The sequence below is a fragment of the Magallana gigas genome, chromosome 3 (genome assembly GCF_963853765.1).
Source record: "Magallana gigas chromosome 3, xbMagGiga1.1, whole genome shotgun sequence".
Classification (NCBI taxonomy): domain Eukaryota; kingdom Metazoa; phylum Mollusca; class Bivalvia; order Ostreida; family Ostreidae; genus Magallana; species Magallana gigas.
Window position 1 is genome coordinate 20,440,605 of NC_088855.1, and position 8,740 is coordinate 20,449,344.

At 30.7% G+C, this 8,740-nt stretch overlaps 1 long non-coding RNA gene across 1 annotated transcript; it reads right to left on the bottom strand.

The window, feature by feature from the left end:
• Window positions 1-934: 934 nt before the first annotated feature.
• On the bottom strand, window positions 935-1,961 carry LOC136273348 (uncharacterized). Its single transcript, XR_010711535.1, has 3 exons — window positions 1,834-1,961; window positions 1,691-1,716; window positions 935-1,550 (listed from the first exon to the last, which is right to left on the bottom strand). It is a non-coding gene; the product is annotated as an uncharacterized lncRNA (long non-coding RNA).
• Window positions 1,962-8,740: the final 6,779 nt, after the last annotated feature.

Below are 8,740 nucleotides of genomic sequence, written 5' to 3' on the forward strand. Positions count from 1 at the left end.
TGCGTAATTGGAATTGTTTGCTTAGTTACACCATTGTTAGTTGCATCCTTTTGTCGCAAATCCAACATGGATGTTGCATTGCATTGAGTGATGGCACTTTCTAATCGGTGTGAATTTTAATTCCGATTCGGAACAAAGATTCTGATTGTTGCATTTATAATGACCCGTCCATTTATCAAATGCATGTAGAGAACATGATGCTAACACGTGGAAACAAATGTCGGAAATATAGGACCCCAAACAGAAATGATAATTTTCCTGAATTTTTTGCTAAAATCTGACAAAGAAATTGATAATTTGAAGAAATCAAACAATTATTTATAGTTTGTACTATTATTTAGTTATTTAGGCCAAAATTGGAGTTAATTTATTTATTTAACTTCTATGAAATATAAGCTAAACATGCCAAAATATATCGATAAAAATATCAAAATATTGCTTAAATATGTTTTTTAGAACATCATAAATATATCGTAATATACAAACTATCTAGAAGTTTGGTCTGCGCTGAAAATTTGGAAGCTAAAGTAACAGTACTCTAAACCTAGTGAGTTATGAAAATTGTTCATTTCCTTCGGAAAAACCTTCCGCCACAAAATAAAACCCCTTACTAAACTCTGTAAAAATGTAATTCTTTATAAACAATTTTATTCAATATAGTTTATTTAGCATTGTAAAATATAAATATACTACTACAATTAATATGTGATGCAGAATTTTCAGACTAGAGGTGACCCAAAATGGCTACCCAAAACCTATGGAGCAAACCTCTTTAATATGACAAAAAATATCACGGTTTTTAAATTTCTGTTAACCATATCATTGTGGGGAAAACTGTTTTAAGAAGCCTTAATTGATGCAAAATTGAATTTTTGTCGTCCTGTACAAGAATTGAACTGCTATATATTCTTTGTAAGAGGAATCTTTCTTCTGATAAAAATTTATAACATGCAGACTTATCATACTAGCAGGTTTTGCAGCAAAATAAAATTCTAAAAAATACAGCTCATATTGCTTTAGTAAACTTTGAATCGAAGCTTAACAGATGCTATGTTCCATCTGTCCATAATAATTAGTAAAGATAAGTAATAAATCTTCTTATATACTTATTAACATTTGATGCCAGAGTAACAATTCAATAGAATTCATAGTCGACTCAGGGCTTTGTTAATACAAACAGACCTGTAAAGTTGTATAACCTATTGCATAAAGCTTACACGATAATCAATTGAATTAAGTTTACAGTTATTCAGCTGCTTCAGTCATATCAGTAATATACACGTCTGTTGGCTGTCCTTCATCACTGTGATGTGTATAACGATGTGCATACTCATATATATTGTCATCATCTGTAAAGACTGGCTGTCGTAATGTATTAGGTTCCCGACCAGATTCATTGTTCACTCTTAGTACCAATGTACTGTAGCAGGTATCTTCGTAACTACATTCACCATACAGAGGCTCTGCTGGCTCTTCGTGTACACATGGGTTTTCCCGAATCCTTGATGTATCTCCTAAATCGTACACCATATTGTGATGAACGCGACATTCTGTGAAAATTTTAAAATATTTGTTAAAAACGTTTATTTTTTATGACTTTGTGGTTTAAGATTAGATTTTAATTAATCAATTTATTAATAAATGTGTCATGAGCAAGAGAGGAGATAGAATTAATATCACGATTCTCAACCTGCTTTATTTCTCCCCAAGTGCAACCTACAAAAGGCGAAATATATGTGATTCTCAGACTGATACCGACATTATGCAAGTGAATATTCATAAGTCAAATACAGCAAGAACATAATTTTATATTTAAAAAAAAACCCTTATTACCGATATAACAGTCCTATTCCGAATACAATACATACACCAGTGACACTTGCTGCTACAATAAGAAATGCTATTCTAGAATGTGATTCCGGGGAATGTTTTCCAAAAGCAGACTCTGAATCCGTTGTAGTATCTGTAAATACATTTAGAATATTATCATTTGAATTTATGATACAACGTGATTTTCAATTCTTTTTCTATTCACACCTACCGTATATTTATTATTGTTAGACTGATCCAAATCATTGTTCAGAAAACTTCCGCTCTGATTTTCATAAAAACGAGCGCCATACGAAACAAAAAATGAATATAAATCAGATTTCAGTTATTTATTCTTTATTTATTCAGTTATTCTTGTTATTTAAAATCCAACAAATTAAACTAGGCAAAAAGATATAGTAGATGTCAGTAAGTACAAAAATGAGATATTTTAAACAACAAACACAAGATCCAATTCTTTATCTCAAATTTGTGCGAAGGGCAATAAAACAGGGTTTTTTTTCTAAAGAAAAGAAAAGAAATGTTAACAGCTAATCCTTGGATATCAACTGTACTTTAAGGGATATATGATGCTTACGACTAAAAAGAATGATAACAGTATATCAGACCTATAGTTGTGGATAACACATCTTTAGTAGTAGGACACTCCTCTGCAAAATGCGAATACGTCACATTCTCTAAAAAGATACTAGTACCATTGTTTGTCATATTTGAATAATCCAAGTCCAATCTTTGCAGGCATCCACACACATGATGACAAATTTGCGTTTCATTACAGCTGCATTTTGTCCAGCATTTTCTTCCAAAATAATTATCTGGACACATGTCAGTACAGTTCCATCCCCAAAAGCCTGGACTGCATTCTAAAAGAAGTTAACAAGTGCAGTGAATTGCTATGAAATAATATGATTTGTTTTGGTAAAAATAAACGTTGTCATTTCATTCAAGTTCATATTAAGATTTGTAATTAATTTTTATTGCTAAGAGTTGGTATATTACAGTATAAATTGTGTGTTGATTCCTTCTGTTAAAACGTTTTAAAATGATAGGTAAATTAATTTGTTGTTATTTTAGACTTACATTTCTTAGTGTCTTTAAATTTGTATGTGGTAACACAACGAATCGATTTTGTAATGTATAGTCAAATACATTTTATCAATGATTATTTCATTATCTAATGGTAATTGCTGAAAATTATATGAATACAAGTAATAAGAAATACGTCTTTGAATTTCATGAAGTAAATCAAATACGGTCGGGCATTATCAAATATATAGTAGAGTCCTTCGGTCTTTAATGGATTTTACCAACCTAATCGTATTTGATCACCTAAAAAATTATTCCTTATTCTTTCAATTAAAGAGATAGTCTTTGAAATATAGCTTGCTATTAAACTGCATCCCTAATTTGAGAACCAGTATTTACACTTCACAAGCAATGATGAATCTACATAGATTATGATGAAATTTTATTCCTCCAAATGTACCATTTTTATCTTATACAAGTACCTACCTACACACTTATTATTCTTTTCTTCAAAGTCCATACAGCATATCTCCTTTGTTTCATGTTCTCCCCTATTGATAAAGAAATGAATAAAAGTGAATGAACAACACATTCAGAATAGATGAGGAATATATCTTCATCCGGATTTCTGTGGTTCAACAAAAAATATATAATATATGCTTGTTTTCCATGCAAAGATAGTAATTTTTACATTGTATAATAAAGAGAAGTAATGTGTTGAACTAGCATTGCGTTCGCTTAGCCTTTTATGCACACAAAACAAACATAATCAGAATTTGTCATTTTAATCATTATTCTGCTGCATGACAAACATGGATTTTTTACTATATGCAGCGAGCGACATTAATTGTTGTTCTTTTAAACAGAGTACAATTCAATAAAGAGGAGTGACGTGATTTTATTGATATTCATCATTTTCATCAGCACCAGCAGCAGCATGTATAAATTAAAACCAGATCAGGATGAAAATGATATTCAAGACTACGAATTCCTTACATGTATATGTATAACAATTAAATAAATTCTTTGCAATTAACATTTAGAAAATCAAACTTTACCTTTCCGTTTTCACAGTCCTTTTACAGATATGATCTCCATCAAGAGTGTAAGTAGGTGACACAACAATAAACATTAACAAACAAAAAAGCACAACATCCATGCCGAGGAAAATACCACACAAACTTTATCAAAATTATGTTACCGGAATTAATTATATATATGCATTAACTTCCTAAATCCAATAGCCCTTTTGGATAGTTTTGAATATTGAAACAGGAAATTGAATTCCATACAAGCAGGTTTGGGGCGAATTACATTGTAAAGTAATACATTTCATTACCATAACCTCATGTATTTGGGCATAAAACTAACATTACCAGAGAGAGAGAGAGAGAGAGAGAGAGAGAGAGAGAGAGAGAGAGAGAGAGAGAGAGAGAGAGAGAGAGAGAGAGAGCGAGAGAGAGAGAGAGCTTATTTTAAATGGGTTATATTATTAGAAGTGATTTTTAAGCTTACAGAGACATTTATTTTTGCTTTTAAAGGTGCATGTCTGTCCTCTGTTCTGTTTGAAAACAGCCAAGAGAAGGAGAGTGGGATGTTTAGCACTTCTTAAAACAATAGATTGTTTTGATACTTAGATCATGTCCTGAGGGCATTGTGTGTCGTTGACACATTCTTCACAGCAAAGAATTAATTGAATGCACAGCTAATTGGCGTAAACTTTCCAAATGATTTTAAACTCTAATTAACCACTCTCTTAAAATGTAATTGAATTCTGTTGTTATAGCTAGTAATATTGACAATTTAAAAATCGATTAAACAAAATAAAAAATACAATTAAATTATTTTCACTCAAAAACTATTTCTTAATGTATAAAATTATTTTCACTCACATATTATAATTTCAGTTATTAAATTCATGATTTTAAAAATGAACATGCATAAAGCATAGTAATGCAAAGTAATGCATTTTAATACCAGCATTACACTAGATTTTGGAAAGTAATGCACTACATTACCATTACTTGTAATGCTAAATTTGTGGCATAAGACATTACTAGCATTACTTTGAAATCATGTAATGCATTACAAACTATTCTAGTATTCAAATATAAATAAAACGAACATATCAAAGTATTCTAATTGGTCCTTATAGTCATTCGATACTACTATGATGATCCATAATGATGTTATATTAAGGTAGTCCATCAATAACTGTCATATTTCACATCTAAAAAAAAATTGCAAGTTTGATCATTAAACTTTTAGTATGATTTTAAGGGGTTTATTTGATAATAAAGATTCAACTTTGAAATTAAAAAAAAATTGAATTTTAACAAATTTACCATATATTGAAGTTAACATTGAAGTCTATGCGAAAAAATGCATTTTTAAGGATGCCGGCTTTAGTTATCATTGCATATGTTTTTGCACATTCTAGTATAATACAGTAGATTGGTATTCTTATGAAATTTTTACGATGTCATTTATAAAACTGAACACTATAAACAAAATACAGATAAAAAATATTTAGAATTTTAAAGAAAACTTTTGGTTTTTAAACGATTTTTCGTTTGTGCGGTAGTGGAGCATTGCCGTTTCGCTTTTATGACGTAATGATAAAATGAAGCTTTGTAGGAGTACGTTATAAGAAATAACATAAAATAAAAAATAAAAATTGTACATCGTTGAAATTTTATACACAGAATTATGCTATCCTCGGGGACCCATTTTACCAATCTTCATTCGGAATGCTCCAATGTATAGCAAAAGTTGGTGCATTTTAATATTTTGAGATGGCCCCCACTAAAACCAAGACGGCAGAATTGAGTATTTTTTTAAATATAAGGTAGGAAATGATATAACCAATCATATATAACAATTTGAAAAAAAAGCTATTGTAGTATTTTTTGAATCTGCTTCGAAGTGTGGAAAATGACAGTTTCCTTTATATTCCTATAATAAATGTACCTCTATTTAGAGATGGTCCTTAAAAAGAACCAGACGGTCGATTTTCTTGAAACTTTGCAAAGTACATATTGTAACTAGAACTGGTTTAAATGACTTATGGGTAAAAAATGAAGAGTTTTGCTATTGTAGTTTTTCCGCAAAATAAGCCAAATCGCCCTCCTTAAATGTTTTAGTACAATATGAATTTGATGTATTATAGATCAATCAACATTGTTAAATTTACCTTAGTTATGGATGGACTACCTTAAATCAGTGGTTATTCGTCAGTCATATTGAAAAATACTTTTACCATGAATATTTTAAAGAAACATGGTGGTGTCGGGGCGGACGTATTTCAAAACATATCCGTATATTAAGTAATTCTTTAAAAACCACTATTATATTATATAACTAAAACTATCATGTCTTTTTATTATATGGCTATCAACATCAACGGAGGCTAAAATGAAGAAGATCGGGTGGACATTATGTATGGAAGGTTTTAAATAGCTAAACAAAAAACCCAAACAAAACAAAAAACAAAAAAAAAACACCATGCAAAAGAGGAGACCCCCCCCCCCCCCCAAAAAAAAGATACGCGTTAGAAATTATGGCGGATGAGGTTTGTAATGATATTCCATAAAAAGATAAAGAAATCTGTAAATATTTACATCACTCTCTGAATGATTTTAAAAAAAATCATTAGTAGAATTTGTAAATTGTAGTCATTACCGACCAGCATGTAATATAGGAGGAACTGTCAAATTTTATACATGAAATTTTACAATGCGACTAACTTGGAGTCTGACGTCCGCCAATGATTCTGTGTTTTCTCATAGTAGCTAGCGTTCTGGTCGACCACGAATAATCAAGTTCAAACGTATATTAAAAATCAATGAGCTATGAATTCAAAATTTATGTACAATTATTACTGTAACACTTGATAAGTTGAACGCTAAACAATACAAATGAAGGCAGTTTTAAAATATTTTCGTTCGATCGAGGCCTAGGTCGACTGTTAATTGCATGTTAAGGTAAACCAAACGTCAAGCAGACCTGCCTTTATACTAGCAGTATGAAAGCACCTTTCTTGTTTATTCCAATAGAGTAAATGGAAATGCTGATTTTTGAATGCTATTAGATTTCATGTACATGTGAACGATAAAGTAAAAGGAAGTAGATGCAATTTTGGATCACAGCTATTATTAAGCAAATATGATTTGAGCAATTTGAAAATTTTCATGTCTGTGTTTCTCGATCAGATTTTGCAGTATTGTTTTAAAAAATATTGTCCGACCAATGCGTCAGGAGGAAGGGCAAAACCCTTCCAAAATCTTTTTGTTCAGGTACACCATGATGGGTTACATCTTACATGCTTTCAGTAAGCGTCCGTTAAATTATCATTAAATTAATGTCTTAAAAAAAATAATTATTTCTTGAGTAAATACCATGATTTTTCAATGCATTGATGTTCATCAAAATATTTGAATATTTTTTTAAATTGTACAAAAACAAAATATATCGATAAATAAAGAAAGCTGGATTGTGGCCATATTTATACTGTATTATTCGCCCTTAGAAAAAGAGCACAGTTCAAACAAACTATAGGAAATATTCGAATTTTAAAGCAAAGGTAATAGGACTTTGTGAAGAAGGGAATTTAATTTATGGGGTTTAGATTTAAGCATTAAGTTATTTTTTGAACGAGAGTGAGTGTGTGAGTGAGGGTGAAAGTGAGTGAGAATTTGTAAATATTTTCTAATAATTTATTTTCTTGTAAATAAATTCATTAATTGAAACTGTCTTGAGTGTTATTTGGAGATTGCCTGGCTCAACCACGCTACAACAAAAGACAAAAGTCATGAAAATGAAAGTAGGAGACAAAGTCTTTATACTTCTTCCTACAGAAGCAAACAAACTACTTATCCAATGGAAGGGTCCATTTGACATAGTTGAAAGAATAGGAGACATGGATTATAGAGTCAATATTGATGGAAAGATTAAGACAATCCATGCAAACTTACCCAAGCAGTACATCGACAGAGAAGATGAATTCTGTGGTGCATTTTCAGCATGTGGTGTGTCATTGATAGACTTTGATGGTGACGATGACGAAACAGATGACAACAAAGAACATATTCTTCGACCACCTGCCGTACAAACAGAAACTTACAATGATGTCAATATTTCAGAAAATGTCACATCAGATCAACGTAATGCAATGCAGAAATTATGCAAGTCGTTTGCAGATTTTCTTACTGACTTTTGGAGTCACAAATTTGGTTGAACACAGAACAGAATTGATGACAAATGAACCTGTGCGAATAAAACAGTATCCACTTCCTTTTCATACGGAAAATACCATTAAAGAGGAAGTCGAAAAGATGTTTCAGCTGAAAGTTATTGAATCTTCTTCGTCACCATATTGCGCGCTAATAGTGATTGCCAGAAAGAAAGACGGAACAAAGTTACATCAATAGCGAATTTACGATTATCACGAATATTAATTTCTGCTCCAGATACATGTAACAATCAATATTGATTTATATAGCCTGGCTGTTTTAATATAATGCTATAATAATTTTAAAATTTTATTGAAAATATAATAAAAGAATAGCAAGTAATTCAAATTTTCCAAAGTCAAACAAAATGCTTGGCATCCATAGTATGAAGCTGTATCGTAAAGTCATGACATGTCATGACTAAACACACATTTATTTTAATTTACAATACGATTTAATTTTAACTGACGTTTTTAAACCCAGTCTCTTTTACATTGCCATGAGTTTTTTTGTCTTCATATACATAATTCTTATGCACTTAGGAACATAAGATATTACAAAAAATGTCTTCTAAGTAAAATAGAGGAACATTGTTGCTAGCAAATACGAATATACTTGTTCTTATGGTAAAGGTAGAGCAAGATTGGATTAAA